We start from the raw sequence: 22,776 nt of genomic DNA, 5'->3' as shown, positions 1-22,776 counted from the left end.
TGGTGGCAGTGGACCCCCGGGCCCACACTCTGTTTTCTCTTTCTTCGTGTCTCGTGTCTTTTATTTCCACAGTTCCTCGTCTCCACACCAGCAGAGAGGGGCTTACGGGACCCTGTAGGGCTGGACCCTACACGAGATGACAGTCATGCTAACCTGCTTTACTATAGTAATCACTGCACAATCTGCAGGTATTTATGTATATCCATGTATCTATATGTATTCATAATACCATGTTGTAAACTTCACATATACACAATAAAATTTATTTTAAAGAAATGCAGTAAAATTATCTTTTTTTCTTACTAGTAAGTCCACAGTCCTCCAGGATAAATGCCAATTCTAAAAATATCCTTTAATTAATAAGGCTCCCTTAAAGTTTACTTTCATTAAAATTAGACCATAGATATCTGAACAATGCTATGCATTCGGCCCATATAATATGATTTAAAAATATGCATTATCTTCTGTCTTCTGAGGAAAATAGAAGAGTGAATAAGGATAATCTGCTCATTGTCAAATAACCCAAGTAAATAGCTGTATTAAGAATTATTATAATGTTATGTATCCTCAGGTAAATAAGATTCACTTAGGTCAAAGGATATGTGGCACTGTTTTGTTCTTTTTGTTTGGTTGGTTTTGGTTTTTTGTTTGTTTTCTTGTTTTGGTTTTCTTGAACTTATTACTTAAAAAATAAAAACATAACTAAGTAATAAGTAAAGTTTTGTTGAGTTACTTTAACTAGCACCTTGAAATTTATATCTTAAATATAATTTTTGACAAAGTAACATTTGGCAATTATTTAAAAATTTATCATAACTTTGCTACAAAAGCTTTTTCAATAAGACTCAAGAACTAAAAGAGAAATCAGTGTGAGCAAACCCTGCTCTTAAAGATAAGTGGTTTAGTCATCTGTCAGTAAAGAAAATATTTAACTCAGCATTTCCCCCCAAAACGTGGGAATTAAAAACAAGGAAACCAAGTTGAGGAAATAATAAACCAAGATTCATAAACAAAAATATTAAAAATCGTATGTGACTGATTAATACACAAGGTCACACATTTTGTATTCAAAAAGTTTGCAAAAATCTTATATTTTGCTTTTACTGCAATTGTGTCTTTACAATGATTGCCGAAGAATATATGACTGTTCTTGCTAGCCTCTTATAGAAACAATTCTTTTCCAACTGGAAAATGTAATTGGATAGTGGAATTGAATCACATCAGTTTTTGTAACCATTCTTCAGGTCAACTGAGATCTAATATGATAGATGCAGTACACTTGAATTGACATGCAACATTCTCTAGTCCTTTATACATATACACTTATAGAAATGGATTATATGTAAGACATGGAAGATAAACAATTAAATTTACTTCCTGAACACCTGCTGGGTTAGATGTTTCAGAGGATAAGGTACAATAAGCAACATACAATTTAGGAAAGAGCAAGATGACAAAAATAAATAGAACAATAAACTACAATATACTACCTAGCAGAATAAGATAAGTGCCATAATAGAGACACAAATCAAATTCAAGGAGAGGTATAGAAAGAAAGACAGCATCCAGAGTGAAAGAGAATGTGTAGTTCAAAGTGTCTTGGGGAAACTGATATAGAAAAAGAGGTTTTTGTTTTTGTTTTAATAAGGGTAAGTTCATAGCAGAGTACAGTGAAGGAGAAACAGTTTGCTTGTATAGCTCTATGTTCATGAGGATTTGATTCTGGTCTATATATAAATGTGGTTCATTGCTAGTTATTATTAATTATCAGTAAGAAAACATACAAACTAGGCTATGGGATGGCAGGCAAGCTCATTAGCAAACTGACTCTCTGATGTCATTTTATAGCCTAACCCTTGATTTTGATGCTGATGCTATTTATTGTTCAAAAATATTGTTCTGCTGCCTAAAATTAGACTTTCAGTCACTTGTTGACTTCTGTTATACATGATACCTCTGACCTCTACAAAAGTAGAAATTCCAAGAGCTTTTATTATTTATTCATTTGCTTTTCAAAACAATGTCTAGGCCAGAGCTAAAAACAAAAAATTATGGAAGTAACATGTCAAGAAAATGGCACTGTAGTAAACACCTGAAACATTCTTAGCATTATTGAAGTGGGGATAGCTGAAGGTGGGGGCAGTTATTGAAGTGGCATAGGGGTTTATTTCTCCTTTCTCTTCTCATTATGAGTGTTTCTCATCTGTAGCTGTTGGACATAAGTCAGAGAGTAATGGGGACACTTGAAGGATGGTTGACATAAATAAAACTGTTGAAACTTGTTTCTTATTTTAAGTATAAAATCCACCACATCAATTTATGTAAATAATAAACCTGAGGTTGCAGTAAAGTTTAATGATGTACATTTTTTCTTTTCTTTCCTTTACTATACATTATCTTTCTAAGAAATACTCTTCTTCTTTTATATAAGAGATGAAAGGACTGATGAAACATCTATTAACAGCAGACATGGTGCTGGACATGATGGCTAAGAAAGTCCTCAGAAAAGCTCACGCCATCATATGGTTCACTTTGGCTGTGACTGGAATATGTAGTCATGATAACTAGAAGGAAAAATGTACTCTGTTAAAATATTTTCCTATATGAAGAGTTCAGAATACACTTAATGTAATAATGAACTGTAGATGTGACTGAATTACGACTCAAACACTGTGCTTGATAAATAAGATACACTCCCCCTCCTTTCAGGGAGTCTATTATTTACCACCTTGCTATAACCTGAGTCAATTAAAAATGAAATAAAACAACAGAAAAGGTCCACTTCATTTCACAATATATTGTTAATGGTGCCTCTTCAGTGTTGGGCAGTACTGACTAAGTCATGGGTTAGTACAAGCAGAAGTGAACAGGTTTAAGTATAATTTCATGTGTCCAATTTGCAACAGAGGAAAATCTCTGTTTTGGACAGTGGCTACAAATGGAGAGTTGCACATAAAATTGTAGGTTTTAGGGAAATATATCTGATCTACAGAAATAAAGTCCTAACAGGCTTGCATCTGGGTTGAGAAATGTAATCACAAAGAGTTATTTCAGGTAAAGGTGGGGCCACTGAGAATCCATAACCAATAAGTGATCCATCTCCCAGAAAACAGGACCTGAAATAATTTGAAAGAGATATGTTTTCAACATAACTTTTTTCTTAGCTATTATTCTAATCCTCAAGAAAAAGATGACAGCCTATCACTTTCAAAAATTTCTTTTAATGACTACTTATTTGCACAAAATCATAACATACTAAATTCCATAATTGTTCAACTTCCTCACTAAAATTGCCTAACTTTATTTCTACACAAATACGCCCATTGTTCTGAAAAAATGTATACTACTAATATCACTAATTATGTACTTATTACATTGTTTTCCAAGATAATAAAGAAAATTGTACATAGAATATTCTTAAATTACATATTAGTGAACAATACTTTTTTTCTACCAGTCATGATTTTTCCCAATGCACTATGCAATCTGTGGCTCCATTCATTCTTCTGAATTGTTTTTGCTATCACTCATATATTCAAATTTGCCAGCAAGTATTACACATGCTTTGGTTAGAAAGAAAGGACAGCTTTTCACATATTTAATGTTTACTAATGGAAAATGCATTGAAAAAGTCATTATTAATTAACTTGTTAAGGCTATTCAAGGCAGAGAGAAGCCACGCAGTCAGCTAGAAAGACAAAGCATTATTTCTGTTTACCCATCAAGATGATAATGAAAGACACTACTGTTATTAAATGAAAAATAAATATAACGGGTAATTCCCATTATGTAGGAAATTTACATAACCCTTTTGTCCAGGTACCAAAGCATGAAGTCATCTTCTGGGATTGTCTTACAGAGGACTGCCATAATTTGCCTGATTCACACTATATACTCCTCTCAAAATAAAATTAGGGCATGCACCCTCCTGAACAATACAGCTCTCATCAGCTCCAAATCCTCTGGACACATTACATTAGTAATAGACTAAATAAAGAAAAGGACATTCGTGTGCATGTGTCCTTATAGTAGAACGATTTATAATCCTTTGAATATATACCTAGTAAACAATCTTGCATGTTCTTCACATGTACCCCAAAACCTAAAATGCAATAAAAAAATAAATAAAATAAAAATAAAAATAAAAGAAAAGGAAAATTGATGGGCTCTTGACATTTTACAACATACATACAACAAGTGGCATACCACAATGTCCTCCTTTCTCAGTATTCACACAACCTCTTGTTCTATTCATATCTTTTAGCCTTGACCTTGAGATCCTTTTGTCCCCCAGAAGATCCTGTGCAGTTTTTGAAAGCAGGTGCTTTCAAAATCCTCCTTAAAAAAAAATCATCATCTTCATAATCTCTCCAGTGCTCAGACAGGGACAGGCCCAGGATGGGTGTTGGATAAATACTTCCTGGTTCTCTGCTCGTTAGAATTTGGCTATTTTCTGTTGACATAGTTTTGTCCCTATAGTTTCTAGAGTGAGCTTTCTTTCTACATGGCACATATCTTTCAGTCTTAAGGATTTCACATACTAACGGACTTCTGCCTTCAAGCTGGCATCTCTTTTCCCCAAGATCTGCAGTAGTTAGGCACTTGGGATTGTTTCCTCCTGTAACAGCAAGCACAGCTCTAGGGCACCTGTACTCTTCTCCTCTCTGTTTTGAGGCCTATGATTTTGCTACTGAGCAGAATTTTTGTGTCTTGCGTGTTTGGGCCTTTCCAGTGGACTTCTAACACTTTTGATGACTATTGTAGATATCTATTTTAAAGTATTCCATGGGAAAGAACAAAGCCTATTGGTATTTCAGAGCTTTCTCTTCTTGCCTCAACTAGCTGATAATTAAACAGTACGTAAGAAATAAATTATTTCCAATAACTGATATGGCCCAACATAAAATCAAACCCTAGAAATCAATAAGAGGTCTAAAGAAGACACTTCCCCAGCTTCTTTTCAAGCCCCACATATTACAGGCGCCCAGAGAAAACTGGAGGAGACAGTTGCCTACATAAGGGCAAGAATAGTGGATAATTACTACCTGTATTTGTATAGGAAGGCAAGATATTTGCTTCTTATTGGACCATCACTTGAGCTGGTTTTCTGGCTTTGTAGTCATCACAGGGGACAATATGCATTGTTTTTAACTCACCAGAATACAAAAGTCTTTTTTTATATTTGGGAAAACCCCCTGTATATGTTTTTGAGGAAGAAAATACCTCCAACTATTAAAGATGAAAATGATGGTTTCTTGCCCTCTATGCCTCCTTGAGTCTAGAGTACAAATGTACGACGTAGGCCCAGTCGAATGTTTTCTTATGAGAGTAGAATCTGCAGGTAGGAATATAAGTCACTAAGAATGGTGTCTTAGTTACCTGTTGCCACATAACAAATTACACCATCACTTAATGGCTTAAAGCAACATTTGTTACTGAGTTTCGGAGGGTCACGAATCTGGGCACAGTGTAACTGAGTCTTCTGTTTCAAGCATATCTCAAGGATGCAGTCAGGGTGCTGGCTGCATATAGTTATTGGCAGGATTTAGTTCCTCATAGGTGGTTGGACCTTGGGCTTCAGCTCTTTGCTTCCAGGATGCTCTCAGCTCCTGACCTCATGGGAATCTTCCTAGGTCGACTCTCCCATCAGGATTTGCTTCATCATTGCCAGCAAAGAAGAAGATCCAGAGAGAGAATGCAGGCAAGACAGAATCCACATCCTTAACAACCTAATTGCAGAAGCAGCATCCCATAATTTTGCCATATTCTATCAGTTACAAGCAAGTCACTAAGTTTAGCTCACACCAGAGAGAAGAGATTACATAAGGATGTGAACACAAGCAGGTAGGGATTACTGGGAACCTTTTAGAACTGCCTATCGTGGAAAGTATGAAATCCACTCTAGACAAAGTAGCAGCAAAGGCTGTTAGCTACATCTGGTATCAAGAGTCCAAAAGTGCAGAAATTTTACTAGCAGTGACAATGGCATTTTTTTTTTCCTGAGAAATCATTTCTGAGATGTGATTTTTGGTATTGTTCTGGGATGAGCAGCTTTAAACTCTGACATTTTGGCCATCCTTAAAATTCTGTAAGCTACTAGATGCACTTAAATAAATCCCTTTTATCGACTTAAAATAACTCATTTGTTTCTGTTGCTTAACAATAAGAAGCTTCACAGAGAGAGTAAAGTGAGGGAATCACAGAATGAGAATGGAGATTTAGTCCTGCACACATCTGTACACCTGGTACAGGCCTAGGAAATGGTAGAAACTCAATATATATTTATAAAATTATTGAATAAAAGAAAAAACATAAAATTCAGAGAGCAAATAGATCTGAAATTGATTTGGAGGTGCAAGTGAAAGATTGAATGTGGTTTAGAAATTAGTCAGGGCAAGGAGTTCAGAGTATGCACCTTAGGAAAAAGAAAGACCACACAGAGTGGCCCAAGATCATGATACATGATGCTTGGCAGGCCTGTGTTAAGCACTGGAGGCATTGGTCAGTTGCCTAAAAAAAACTGCATGATGCCAGAAGAGGCAAAATTTCACTGAATGAAAAGTACTTGAGCAGGACATCAGAAAAAGTTCACTGAATGAAAACGAGATGGCAGGTAGATTTTAGCAGAGTACCCATTAAAAAGGAATCTCGGAGATAATCAGATCTTTTCCTAAAACCTGGACACAGACCACCTTTAAACATTTTAAAGTTTCACATTTCATTCTTAGTAATGATACAGTGACTATTTGTCTTAGTTGAATTCAAATGCAAGTAGTTTATTTGGGAGATAATCCCTGAAAGCAGCACAAGAGGAATAGTGAGGTGAGACAGGGAAGGAAACAACGCAGTAAGGGATGTGATATTGTGTCAGTTTCTAGGTGGATGACTGAAGAGCTCAATCCCACAAGGGAACTTGGGAGCCAATGTAGAACACACAGAGTGTCATTCCACTTGCAGGGATGTTTATGCACTAACCCCTATAGGTCATTGTTTGAAGGTTGCCCCAGAGGGCACAAAGCAGCCTCAGGAGCTGGAGAGGGAGCCATAGGTGATGAGATGCAGAGGCACCAACAATATCTCATGACTTAAGTGAATATGCAATGCCAAGTAAATATCATCTTGCAGCAACCATAAGAGTTAAACATTGTCATATAATTATGAAGATGAGAAAACTGTAGATAAAAAACAAAGTCTACTGGAGCAAAATTTTCTCTCAATCAAAAGGCTTTACGGAAGTAATGTGGCCCATCTGGATATAATGAATGGAGGCAGACAGAGAGAAATAAGACATTGTTATTGGCATGCCATAAATGTAGCACACTGAGGAAAGAATTTTAAAAGCACTTTAATGTACCAAGTACATATTTGATTTCTCCGAAAGAAAGTTCAACACTTGGAGCAGAGTCTTAGTATGGGAAAATCAATCCATAGATTCTCATGGTCTTAATGATTCACATTTCTTCTGTTCACATGTAATATTTATGTTTTCAGAATAAGAAAAATACAAATAAAGTTAACTATGAGGTTAATCAAATTGGAGAAAGTGAAAAATTGAAGTTATTTGGAGGTAATACCAGGTTAAATAGTGTTCCTCTAAAATTCATATCCACCTGGAACCTCAGAATGTGATCTTATATAAAAACAGGGTATTTGCAGATGTAATTAGTTAAGGTGAGGTCAAACTAGATTAATGTAGTCCATAAATCCAATGGTTGATGTCTTTACAAAAACAAACAAGAAATAAAGCCACAGAGAAGAGGCCCATGTGAAGATAGAACAGAGATTAGAATGATGCAGCTACCAGCCAGCCAAACAGCCACCATCTGACAAATGTCTCATATCCAGAATCAACAAAGAACTTAAACAAATTTACAAGAGAAAAACAACCCCGTCAATAAGTGGATAAAGGATATGAAAAATCACTTCTCAAAAGGAGACATTTATGCAGCCAACAAACATATGAAAAAAATCTCATCATCACCGATTAGAGAAATGCAAATTAAAACCACATTGAGATACCATCTCACACCAGTTAGAATGGCAATTATTAAAAAATCAGGAAACAATAGATGCCGGAGAGGATGTGGAGAAATAGGAACACTTTCACACTGTCAGTGGGAGTGTAAATTAGTTCAACCATTGTGGGAGACAGTGTGGTGATTCCTCAAGATCTAGAACTAGAAATACCATTTGACCCAGCAATACCATTACTGGGTATATACATAAAGAATTATAAATCATTCTATTATAAAGATACATGCATGTGTATGCTTAATGCAGCACTGTTAACAATAGCAAAGACTTGGAACCAACCCAAATGCCCATCAGTGATAGACTGGATAAAAAAAAAAAAAATGTGGCACATATACATCATGGAATACAATGCAGCCACAAAAAAGGATGAGTTCATGTCCTTTGCAGGGATATGGATGAATCTGGAAACCATCTTCTCAGCAAACTAACACAAGAACAGAAAACCAAATACTGCATATTCTCACTCATAAGTGGGAGCTGAAAGATAAGAACACATGGACACAGGGAGGGAAACATCACACACCAGAGACTGTTGGGGATTGAGGAGGGTAGGGGAAAAACAGTATCGGAGAAATACCTAACGTAGATGATGGGATGATGGATGCAGCCAACCACCGTGACGTGTGTATACCTATGTAACCAACCTGCATGATCCGCACAGGTACTCCAGAACTTAAAGTACAATTTAAAAAAGTTAGAAAGATTTCAATCTAACAACCTAAGCTTATAACTAAAAAAACTAGAGAAGTAAGAGAAAATTAATCCAAAATCTAGTAAAAGACAAGAAATAACCAAAATCAGAGTTGAACTGAAGATTAAGCCATAAGAATCAAAAGATCAACAAGTCCAGGAGCATTTTTTTCTTTTTGAAAAATAAATAAATAAATAAATAAATAAATAAATAAATAAATAAATAAAATTGACTGCCAGATGGACTAAAGAAGAAAAGAGAGAAGATCCAAATAAACACAATCAGAAAAGACAAGAGAGTCACTACCACTGACCAAACAAAAATACGAATAACCACCAGATACATTATGAATACCTCTATGCACATTAACTAGAAAATTAAGAAGAAATGGATAAATTCCTGGACACATACACCCTTCCAAAACTGAGCCAGGAAGAAATTAAATCCCTGAAAAGACCAGTAACAAGCTCTGAAATCAGTACTAACTAGCCTAACAACTTGAAAAAATTAAAATAAAATAAAAAGGACAGGACCAGATAGATTCATAGCTGAATTCTACCAGATGTACAAAGAAGAGCTGGTACCATTCCTACTAAAATTACTCCAAAAAAGTTAAGCAGGAAAAACTCCTCCCTAACTTATTCTCTGAGGCCAGGATCATCCTGATGCCAAAACCTGGCAGAAACACAATGAAGAAAGACAACTTCAGGCCAATATCCTTGATGAACATTGCTGCAAAAATTCTCAACAAAATAGTGGCAAACTGAACTTAGCAGCATATCAAAAAGCTAATCCACCATGACACAGCAGTCTTTATCCTAGGGATGCAAGGTTGATTCAACATACACAATTCAATAAATGTGATTCATCACATAAACAGGACTAAAGACAAAAAAAACCACATTATTATCTCAATAGATGCAGTTAAGACTTTCAATAAAATTCAAAATCTCTTCATATTAAAAACTCTCAATAAACTAGTTACTGAATGAACATGCCTCAAAGTAATGAGAGCCATCTATGACAAACCCACAGCCAACATCAAAATATTTTCAGCAAAATATTTGCAGTAAAAGCTGGAAAGATGCCCTTTCTCACCCCGCCTATTCAATGTAGTATTGGAAGTCATGGCAAGAGCAATCAGTCAAGAGAAAGAAATAAAGGGCATCCGAATAGGAAGAGAGGAAGCCAAAGATTCCCTGTTTGCAGACAACATGATTCTATATCTAGAAAGCCCCAAAGCAATTGTCCAAAAGTTCCTTCAGCTGAGAAACAACTTCAGTAAAGTCTCAGGATGGATACAAAATCAATGTGCAAAAATTGCTAGTATTTCTATACACCAACAATATTCAACCTGAGAGCCAAATCAGGAATGCAATCTCATTCACAACTGACACACACTGACACACACACACACACACACACAAACACACACACCCCCACCCTTAGGAATACAGCTAATCAGGGAGGTGAAAGATCTCCACAAGGAGTGAATAACACTAAACTGCTCATATAAATCAGAGATGACATAAGCAAATGGAAAAACATTCTGTGTTCATGGATAGGAATAATCAATACTGTTAAAATGGCCATACTGCCAAAAGCAACTTATAGATTTAATGTTATTTTTATTAAACAACCAATTACATTTTTCACATAATTAGAAAAAAAAACTATTTGAAAATGTATATGGAACCAAAAGAGAGCCCAAATAGCCAAGATAATCCTAAGCAAAAAGAACAAAGCTAGAGGCATCACACTATCCAACTTCAAACTATGCCACAGGACTACAATATTCAAAAGAGCATGATACTGGTACAAAAAAGGCCAATGGAACAGAATAGAGAACCCAGAAAAAAGGCCACACATTTATAACTATGTGATCCTCAACAAACCTGACTAAAACAAGAAATGGGGAAAGGACTCCATATTCAATAAATGGAGCTGTGATAACTTGCTCACCATATGCAGAAGATTGACACTGGACTCCTTCCTTAAACTAGACACAAAAGTTAATTCAAGCTGGATGCGGTGGCTCATGCCTGTAATCCCAGCACTTTGGGAGGCCAACATGGGTGTATCACAAGGTCAGGAGATCGAGACTATCCTGGCCAACATGGTGAAACTCCGTCTCTACTAAAAATAAAAATAAAATTAGCTGGGCCTTGTGGCTGGTACCTGTAATCTCAGCTACTCAGGAGGCTGAGGCAGGAGAATTGTTTGAACTAGGGAATCAGAGGTTGAAGTGAGCTGAGATCGTGCCACTGCAGTCCAGCTTGGCAAGAGAGCGAGACTCCATCTCAAAAAAACAAAACAAAACAAAATAAAACTATATAAGCCCTGGGAGACAACGTAGGCAATATTATTCTGGACATAGGAACAGGCAAATATTTCATGACAAAAATGACAACAGCAATCACAACAAAAGCAAAAATTGAAAAATGAGATCCAATTAAAGAGTTACTACACAGCAAATGAAACTATTCACATTGTGAATAGACAAACTACGGAATGAAGGACAATATTTGCAAACTATGCATCTGACAAGGGGCTAATACCTAGCACCACTGAGGAACTGAAACAACTGCACAAGAAAAAAAAAAAACACACTGAAATTGGGCAAAGGACACAAACAGATACTTTCAGAAAAATGACATACCTGTAGTTAACAATCATATGAAAAAAAGCTCAGCATCACCAGTCATTAGAGAAATGCAAATCAAAGCCACAATGAGGCACCAACTCACACCAGTCAGAATGGATATTTCTAAAAAGGCAAAAAATTCAGATGCTGGCAAGGTTGCAGAGAAAAAGGAAGCTTATACACTGTTGATGGGAAAGTAAATTAGTTCAACCATAGTGGAAGACTGTGTGGCAATTCCTCAGTGACTTAAAAACAGAAATACCATTTGACCCAGCAATCCAATTCTGAGTATATACCCAAAGAAATATAAATTGTTCTATCATAAAGACCCAGGCACATGTATGTTCATTGCAGCACTATTCACAATAGCAAAGACACGGAAACAAAGTAAATGCCCATAAATGGTAGACTGACAAAAGAAAATGTGATACACACACACACATACACACACACACACACACACACACCCACCCCTTGGAAAATTATGCAGCCATAAAAAAGAATGAGATTATGTCCTTTGCAGGAATATGGATGGAGCTGGAGTCCATTATCCTTATCAAACTAACACAGGAACAGAAAACCAAATACCACATGTTCTCACTTGTAAGTGGGAGCTAACTGATAAGAACATATGAACACATGGAGGGTAACAAAACACACTGGGACCTATTGAAGGGTAGGCTTTGGGAGGAGGAAGTGCATCAGGAAAAATAACTAATGGTTATTAGGCTTAATACCAGGGTGATGAAATAATCTATTCACAAACCCCCATGACACAAGTGTACTTATATGACAAACCTGCACATGTACTCCTGAACATAAAAGTTAAATAAAAAAATAAATTTGGGAGAAGACAGACATCCAAGGAAAACACTCAGTCTAGAAATAAACAATGAACTTCATAATATACAATATATAAACAATAAATAAACAATGTAATTTTCATGTACTGGAACCTCACTTATGCAATATAAGACTTAAGGAAGACCAACCCTCTCAAATTTCTATCTATAATGCTATTATTTTCCAACCAGCTTGCCATTGAAACATAGGGTAGGACAGAAATTTTTGTGCAGAACAGAAATACTGCAGTGTTTTGGTTTTTGTTGTTGTTGTTGTTGTTGTTGTTGTTGTTTTAAGAAAGGGCATTACAGTCCATAATGGGAAGATATTACTATTAAATAATAGTCAAATTCCCTATATGTTATGTCTTTAAAATTAAATGTGTTGAAATGTTTATGTTAAAAAGGCAAAGCCACAACATGATTATTTAGTTTGAATAAAAATGCATCCCTATTTCAGTCACTGTATAACATTTTCACACTTTAGTATATAATTGTTACACAAGAAGGTTCAAACTGGAGCAGAAAATGACATTTCTGAAATTCTTTTGGATGACAGACATATGTTAAGAGTTCCTTCCAGCTGCACTGAGTGTATTGAGAACAAGAAAATTTCACATAGAAAACAAGCACCCAAACATTTCTATTCTTTAAAAAGAAAGATGTTTTTAAAATAAGAAGAGTTAATACTTTTTAAAAATTTTTATAAACTCCTTATCTATAGTTATTTGGGCTTTTAAAATTCTTCAGCAGAGTAACTACTTCATTATTGTATTTCTCCTAGGTAATGGTCCCCTTGTATGAGGATAAAATCAAAGTAAAGGTAATTTATTGTCCACTAAAATGTTCAGCTCTGTCAGCATCCAAAATATGAGATCATATATGAGTCCAAATACAAATTATAAAGATTAATTTTACTAAAATGCAGCAACAAGCAGAAATTTTCCCCAATACAATAAATCTTTCAGATGGATTAGAGACCTTGAATTGCAACCTGGGATGTTATCTTGCCCTCTTAAACATGATTATAAAAGCTAGAGTTAATGGACTTGTTCATAGGCATTCCTATTTCTTCCAAAAATGCATCACAAAATATTTTTCTTCAGATTCTCAGAAATTAAAGTATGAAATAAACAACTCAAAGAAACTCATAATTAAAAATGATTTACGTTTCTAAGTATATATATATATATATATATATATATATATATATATATGTTTTTACAAATGTGCTAACCAAATTATATGTTAGAAATCCTTCTAAGTAAAGTCCTATAAAGCAGAATCTTATTTTTAAATAATTAAGGTGGGTGATAAAAATCATGGCCTGCTGAGTTTCTCTATAATCACCAGAAATGCAGCTAGTCTTCAGAGCCCACAGTAAAAATTCTGCCCTCACAGGAGGAGCCAATGCTAGGCCAGCCACTTCCTGTCTGCATGGACGTTTGTTCTTTCCTCAAAGACAAGATCTTGCAAGTGTCTTTTCAGTTCATTATACCCAGAGTGTCAAAGCCATCGGAAATGTTCAAACTCACCAACCACCTGTAATGGAGGCATCTGAACTAAGGATCTGGTCCTGTTGGGTTGGTGACCACATACTGCTTGCTGTAATTTGAGTTTGCTTTTTAATCATAATTAATGTTAAGAATAAACCCTTGAGGATGAGAAAGTGTGACATGTTTGGCTTTCAACAACGCCTCTTATAACTGAGATAAAGCCTTACTTTCTTCGCTCTGCTCTAAAGCAGTGTTTCCAATTTCTAAATTTTTGCATTTTTAAGTTTTCTACCCACTGCTTTTTTTCTTCACTGGTTAATGACCTTTATATAATGTCCCTCTCAATATAACTTGAGAGAATTTTAGAGTCACCAAACCTATACCTTTTTGTTACCTATTTGAAACAAGTTTGTGAGTTTATCACAGATTTTTTTTCTATGAATAGTCAATATAGGGAAAGCTTTTCTTAATTTTACTAATAATCAGTGCTATATGTTTTGGCTATATTATTTAGTGGGCTAATTCCAACTGTTTCAAATTTCTCAAATTATTCATGCAATTCTGTTATAGGAGGAACCGCCAAAATTGGGTTTCAGCCCAGGATGCCAGTGGGTTCTAGGCTTGTGCAGGAAGGAATTCAAGAGTGATTCAACAGAGTAAAGTGTCCATTAACGATAGACTGAATAAAGAAAATGTGGCACATATACACTGTGGAATACTACACAGCCATAAAAATAATGAGTTCATGTCCTTCGTAGGGACATGGATGAATCTGGAAACCATCATTCTCAGCAAACTGACACAAGAACAGAAAACCAAACATTGCATTTCCTCATTCATAGGCGGTGTTGAACAATGAGAACATATGGACACAGGGAGGGGAGCATCACACACTGGGCTCAGTTTGGTGAGGGTTAGGGGAGGGACAGTGGGGGGGGAGTGGGGAGGGATAACATGGGGAGAAATACCAGATATAAGTGATGGGTGGATGGAGGCAGCAAACCACATTGCCAAGTAGGTACCTATGCAACGATCCTATGTGATCTGCACATGTACCCCAGAACCTAAAGTACAATTTAAAAAAAAAGTAAGTAAAGGAATATAAAGATGGCTACTCCAGAGGCAGAGTAGCCCTGAGGGCTGTTGATTGGCTGTTTTTATGGCTATTTCTTGATTATATGCTAAACAAGGTGTAGGTTGTCCATGAATTTTCTAGGAAAGGGGTAGGGGATTCCCAAAACTGTGGACTCCTTTCCTTTTCAGACCATATAGGGTAACTTCCAGATCATGTCATGGCATTTGTAAACTTTCATGGGACTGGTGGGAGTTTTCTTTATCATGCTAATGTGTTATAATTAGTGTATAATGAGCAGTGAAGACAGCTAGAGGTTGCTTTTGTCACCATCTTGGTTTCTGTAAGTTTTGGATGGCTTCTTTACCACATCCTGTCTTATCACATGGGGGTCTTTGTGACCCACGTCTCAAAAAATAAGTCCTGTGGAACTCCTATCTCAATTCTAACTCTAATAAGGATAAGTGAAGCTATGTAGAGTTTCAGGTGTGGCTGATACTGGTTGTGACTTTAAACCTGTTAGGCATAATTTTTAAATCTGTAAAATGGGGATTTGAAACTGTAAAGCCTTTCATCACCTGAGACAAAGGTGTATAGAATCTGATAGCCGCTAACACAGGGATGCTGTCCTGCCAGGACTGACTGCCTTCCCACAGCTTAGGTCAACCACTCAGCTCTCCATCTGCTTGTTCTTTGTGCTGCTGGGGTTTTGTGCCCTCTTTCCTTAGCATAACCATTAACTGTTCCCATTTCTTTGTCATTCATTCCTTTCTTCACTTCTTTCTAAAGAGATCCTAAGCACCAAATATAGTACAACAGCAGTGCTAATAATAGTAACTTATTTTCAATGTTTTCCCCAAATGCCAGCATTCTACTAAGCCCATTCTCCTAAAGATTGGTAAACGATTTGGTAAAAAGTGATACAGAATGATAATTGAAATAAACTTATAGATCCACCACATTAGATTGGAGGTACAATTTGGACCAGATTCTTTCTAAATTAGGTATGATTTTATACACTGCAAGGCTGAGTCACATTTGATTTTTATTAGGACCAAGAGGCACTTTCTCTTTTATTTGTACAAAGCTTATTTTTAACTCTTACAGTAACTGCCTCTCTATTCACATATTAATAAAAATTTAAATATTTGGGGGAGCTCAAAATGTAAATGAAACTTGTACACCAGGGGTCTCCAACTCCCTGTCCATCCCTGACATGTTAGGAACTGGCTGCACAGTAAGAGGTGAGTGGCAGATGTAGAAGCATTCCCACCTGAGCTCTGCCTCCTGTCAAATCAGTACAGCGTTAGACTCTCATAGGAGCATGAACATTATTGTGAACTATGCATGCAAGGGATATAGGGTGTGTGCTCCTTATGAGACTTTGACTAATATTCCTGATAATCTAAAGTGGAACAGTTTCATCCCAGAAACTATCCCCCACAAAACTGATCCCTGATGCCAAATATGTTGGGGACCACTACTATAGATTATACAATAAATGACTGACCAAAAAGGCCCTAAAGTTAGCATCAATTTCACTAAACTTTAGATAGGTTTCTTCCAGACTATAGCCTCCTGACCTTCCTTTTCTTAGAGTATTTGCTTTAGAATAAACTTTTTTTTTTTTTTTAAGATGGAGCCTCTATCTGTCACCAGGCTGGAATATAGTGGCACAATCTCGGCTCACTATAACCTCTTCCTCTCTGGTTCAAGCGATTCTTCTGCCTCAGCCTCCTGAGTAACTGGGACTACAGGTGTGCGCCACCAAGCCCAGCTAATTTTTGTATTTTTAGTAAAGACAGGGTTTCACCATGTTGGCCAAGATGGTCTCAAACTCCTGACCTCATGATCCGCCTGCCTTGGCCTCCCAAAGTGCTGGGATTACAGGAGTGAGCCACCACGCCTGGCCTAGAATAAACTTACATTAGTAAATTCTCTCTCTGCCTATTTAAGATGTAAATCTTCTACAACCCAGGAATCATCGGTAATCCCTGGGCCCCTGTCTCAGTGGGAGAGTGAGTGCCCAACTTCCCTAAGTGACAATTAGCAAACCAAGGTAGCCTAATCACACTGTCCAACCTACCCAGTTAGGTGACCTAGTACTTTTCTACCACCTCACTCCAGTGCTTACAAGCATGCTGACCTTTTTTTCAGTGGAGCTGAATTCAACCTCTTTTCCCTATTAAAAGAGTATTGATCCCTCTTGCAATAGCCTTGAATAAAATCTTTCCTGCCTGTTTAATTCCATCTGGTACAATTTCTCTTTAACATGTGTAAAGGAAATAATATGGAAAATGCTAGAATATATCAGGGCTTTGTTTTCTTTGCTATAAGTACATTTATAAGCATTCTTGTCTGTGAACCAGCAAGAGGGATAATGATGGACAGATGAGGCAGACAAGCACTCATAGAACAAATGGTACTTGTATTGTTTGACAAGTTTTCTGTTTGATTCAATGTATGAGCATTCAGGGAGTTCTCACTGTCATACAGTAAGATTCTACAGCAAGGTGCGATGTGTGGCAAAGAAAATGCAGCTGTAACATGGTGAGTGATTACTCCAGTCTTTGGCACAACCCCCTCCTCGAACAAAATTGTGCTCAAGATTTTATCTTTTGGTGAGTAGAAAAGAGATTAGATAAAGACTGTCTGTATTAGTCAGTTCTCACGCTGCTAATAAAGACATACCTGAGACTGGGTAATTTATAATGGAAAGGGGTTTAATGAACGTTTTACATGGCTGGGAGGACTCACAATCATGGTGGAAAATCAATAAGGAACAAAGTCATGTTTTATATGGCAGCAGGCAAGAGTGTGTGCTGGGAAACTCCCCTATTCAAAATCATCAGATCACATGAGACTTATTCACTGTCACAAGAACAGCAAGGAAAAGATCTGCCCCCATGATTCAATGACCTCCCACCAGGTCCCTCCCATGACACCTGGGAATTATGGGAGCTATAATTCAAGTTGAGATTTGGGTGGGGACACAGTCAAACCATATCACTGTCCTATAATGGTATATAATTCTCTTAATTTTGTATATGAGGGTTACATACAGTACATGTGATTTTGTTTTAGTACACATTGATTGAAAAATATTGCAACTTCATGAAAACATGATGAATATTTTTACATAAACAGATTTAGATGTATCAGATTGTGGAGGGTTATATTGTATTTCTATCAATTTTATTACCCTTGACAAAGATTTTTATTTGGGACTCTTCTGATGTTTTTGGACCTATTAGTCTCTATAAATGATTTATCGTAGTATACCAGGTTTGTATACATATGTAGCAAGACTACTTTTAAGCTTCCAGAATTCACTTTCAGAAAAAAATATAAAGTTCAAACTGTATCTTCACAGGATTGTCAATCCAGGTGTAAGGCCTCCCTCCATTCAGAAACACCCAGCTGATGAAGACACAAGGAGAGAACAAACACAAGTCCTTTGCTTTCCAAAGATAATAAAAATGAATATTTTAAAAGGCAGGCTTTAAGCCAAATGGTAACTGATATTATCCACTATTTCATTAGCCAACTCCAAACTTTATATATCAGTACTTTACAGAAGCTCCTCTTAGGAAAACTGATTCTTGCATTTGTTTTTCTTTAAATATGCAGATGCAGTGGGGGGTCATGCATGGAGTTCATTATGCTAATTTTCTATCACTTCTAAGAATCCAAGTTTAGCCATGTGCAGTTTATAGTTGGCATTGCCAAAAGACAAAATGTCACTTTAAAAAAGTGAGAAGCCCTTTGTTCCTTAAAAATTAAAGTAATGTGAAATGTAAAATATCACAGTACTATTGAGAAGAAAAAAAAAACTAGCAAAATTCCTGGAATCAATCAGCCAAAGATAATTGAGTTATTAAGAAACCATTTGAGTATGTATAGATGAAAAGCCATATTTTGTTCCATCTACAAAAGCTTTGCAGCGTATCTGAGACATCTAAATTGCTTTTATTAACATATATAAAATGTATAATTTTTGGAAATATGATGGATTAATTGCCTAACAAAGTGAGTGAGTCCTATGAGAATGCTACGCAAATCATTTTGTAAAAGGTCATTTTTATTAGCGACTGTGGTCAAATCAAATATGCAATTTCTGAAATGATGTGGCACATAATGTGCTGATACATTCAAATACTGTGGATATTAAACCCAAGAAAGCCTATTTTAGGAGGCTAAGTATAAATTAAACAAGTACGAGTTATTTGTAATGCGCTCAGCATTCACTTCACCAATGTTTACTGAAGGTGTACTCCATGGTCAGCCTTGGAGAGGGCACAGTCTCTTCTCTTGCTTATTCTGGCCTTTGCAGCCACAGAATGCTTTATTTCCAGACCATCTAGTGCCTGCTCAATAAATAACTGCTACTGTGCCTGAAGAAATATTTCTAGAACACATAGTAGGTACAGGACACTGTTCTAGAATTTGAGAATAAAATGGTGAAAAAAAGAAGCAAGTTTTTACTTCCTGGAAACCATCCTCCAGTAGGAAAGACAAACGTAAATAAACAAAGAAATACATAGGATCTCTTCAGACAGCTTTGAAGCAAGGTAGAATGACCTTTGTTTCAGTCAAGTTGAGTCCAGTTTCCCTCCCTGTTGCAACAGTCTTGACCTCATCACAGTAACTGTGAAAACATCTTCCTTGCCTCTGTGTAAAGATATTTAAGAGTAAGATTGAGAAAAACTTTTTGGAGCTAAAACTAACCAACCAGGAGCCAGCCAAACAAAAATTTTCATTTCAAACAGAAAGAGCTGATGCAAAAGCCCCTTGCCCTAAGGCCATTTTTAATGTAAACATTTTCCATAGATAAGTAATAAAGCTGCAGACCTCAGGGGTTTCTTTCCTATTGCTCATGAAAAGAAGACATCCAAACCAGTGACCAACAGAATAGAGTTGAACGGCAAATACACTTCATTTGGCCAGCACAACAGCTGGTTTTATCATTTCAGGCCAACAATCAAAAGTTGTGAATTTTTTTTCTTTTCTTTTTTTTTTTTTTTTTGAAACAGAGTCTCTCTCTGTTGCCCAGGCTGGAGTGCAGTGGTATGATCTCAGTTCACTGCAACCTCTGCCTTCCGGGTTCAAGTGATTGTCTTTCCTCAGCCTCGAGAGTTGCTGGGACTACAAGCAAGTGCCACCATGCCCAGCTAATTTTTTGTATTTTTAGTAGAGATGGGGGTTCATCGTGTTAGCCAGGATGGTCTTGATCTCCTGACCTGGTGATCCACCCACCTTGGCCTCCCTAAGTCTAGGATTACAGGCATGAGCCACAGTGCCTAGCCCAAAAGTTGTGAAATTTCAAACTAAAATCCAGATTTCTTACTTCTTTTTAGAAACTAGAACACCTGGAGTCTTGGGATAAGAATTGCAGTAAAGCAGGCATCAGCTGAAGCTTATGGCCCTCCTTCATCTTACATGAAGCATGAAGCTTAGCATCACATTTGTGGTTGTCTTATCACTTTCTTCTTTGGCATCAGCACGAGGCCAAAGTTCAGTTGCCATTTCTCTTTGTTTTCATGCCATTTGTTTTCCCTATAACTATATTTCCATCAAAGTAAGGAAAGAAAAGTTAGGTTTACAGAACTAAGTGTTTAAAGAAAAACTGTGGGAAAACATATAAACCAGTCCTTATGTCGTCTGAATACAATTCAGCCTTTCATTTATATATTTTTATCCTGGTCCTATTAGGCATATGAGTTTGAGATACTTAAACTAGGGTGTTAAAAATCAAGAGCATGGCATGTTAATGACCTTGATTGTGATGATTATTTCACAAGGTATATCTATCTATCTATATACCTAAAACAGTTATGTTGTACACCTTAAATGCAATTTTAAACAGTCAGTTATACCTTCGTAAAGTTGGGGAAAAAATTGAGATGATTTAAAATTGCTTTTTAGAAAAATAAAATAGAATAATTGTTATTTGTTAGGCTGCTATTCTGGGACAAGCATGGGTGTCTGTATGATTTGAACTTGAGTCTTAGTTTCAACATTTAACTAGCATTATCATGGGCCAGTTAAATACTCCTCTCTTCTTCATTTTCCTCATATATAGATTGATTTGGAAGTATAATAATCAACCTTGTCACATTATTCTCAGAATTAAATGAGTTAACCCACAAATACATAGTACATGAGAGACACTCAATGTAAAATCCTCCTAGTTACATGCACAATTTGTGGTCTGGCAGATAAGCAATCAGAAGAATGACTCACCACACCTTAGTTGTATCAGGAGTTCTTGTAAGGTTTCTAGGAAGGGAAGAGACATGGAAAGCATAACATTCTTCAGGGCATAGTGTGTGTTGGCTCTGAGCTGTCTTCTTTACTCTCATTATGATTAGAACAATTTTTTAATGTTGTAGGTTAACTCCATTTTACAGACAAGGAGAGGAGGTGTAAGAAAGTTACGTAACTTGATGAGGTCACACAGGAATAAGAGAAAGAAAGAGGCACATACACAAACCTTCCATAGCCCTTTCCCTTTTTACCACCTCCAGCTAGAATGAATACAGAGCTACTGTGTAACACCTTTGAGCCATAGAAATAAAAGCATTTCTAGATCACTGGCTTCATCATACTCAAGCATGCATGAGAATCACTGCAGAGCTCATTAAAAGTCCCCTACCACCAGGGACTTTCATTCAGTGGACGATCCATCCATTTCATTTTGAGAGACACCAATAAATGGTCTCTCTGGTCTCATCAACTAAGATTTAATTGAAAATAGTAGAATATGTTGAAGAATTCCAAATGGTACCTGAAGGTAAGAGACTGAATAAGAATGGACAGAACACAAGCTTCTAATGTCCTGGACATTTCAAACTTGTATCAGGTAGTCTTTTAATTAGGGCAGTGTTAAGAGGACAGAAGAGATTTAGAGTAAAGTTTAACTAAAATATTTAAATCTCAATGAAAAATCTGAATCATGCTTTGTTCATTGTAGTAAGAAATTTTTAGGTAGTTTGCTTATTCAAGTATAGAATATGAGGATGTTTAATTTCATACTAAAATATTAATACTGAGAATGCTTCTTAATTACACCTTACATACAAACCATTCACATTTAAACATCACTAGTTCTAATTAGCTGGGCATGGTGGCGCGTGCCTGTAATCCCAGCTACTCAGGAGGCTGAGGCAGGAGAATTGCCTGAACCCAGGAGGCGGAGGTTGCGGTGAGCCGAGATCGCGCCATTGCACTCCAGCCTGGGTAACAAGAGCGAAACTCCGTCTCAAAAAATAAAAATAAAAAATAAAATAAAATAAACATCACTAGTTTTGACATACTTCTACCAGAAATTAGAGTCTTTCCTGTATCTAGCACCAGTTTTATTGTATCTTTCCTGGTGAAAACTCTGAGAAGATTCATTATAGAAAACAGAAGACATTATAGGAAACCACTGTGGATACAAAGAGAAGTAAGACCAAGTCTCTATCTTCTTCCTTACTTTTTAGACAAAATTAATTGTGGCACCTAAAATTTCAAGTGCTGCCTTGACATCTTTGAGTTACACGGTGCCAAAGGCCTATCCATGAGCTCCTGGCTCTTGCCAAATATTCCCGTCACTCCTTAGAAAACACTCGCCACCCAGGTCATCTCTCTATTAGCCAGACAAGCTGTACTCAAACTTGTCCTCAGCCTCATAGGTTTTACTTCCCTGTCAGCCCACAGAATTATTCAAACAAGCTGACTGTATTCCCCCGTAAGAACCAGAGGACATCCCACTCTCCAGTTACTGTAAAGCCTGCCTCCCACAGCCCTGGTGTTTCCCTCTGCTTCTGTGTATAAACCCGTGTATGGTCCTGTGTGATGTGAAATGTCTTCCTACCTCGGGACATTATGAGTATACCTAAAGAATAAACTGCTGGCAATATCATCTGTGCGGTGCTGGGTGTTGTGTATTTGGCCTTCTTGTACTATTTAAGGCAAGGATCTCTCCTTCACCAACAGGGTGAATAGCGTAGGCA

The sequence above is a fragment of the Saimiri boliviensis genome, chromosome 13, assembly GCF_048565385.1.
Source record: "Saimiri boliviensis isolate mSaiBol1 chromosome 13, mSaiBol1.pri, whole genome shotgun sequence".
Taxonomy (NCBI): domain Eukaryota; kingdom Metazoa; phylum Chordata; class Mammalia; order Primates; family Cebidae; genus Saimiri; species Saimiri boliviensis.
This window is presented reverse-complemented; position numbering follows the sequence as displayed.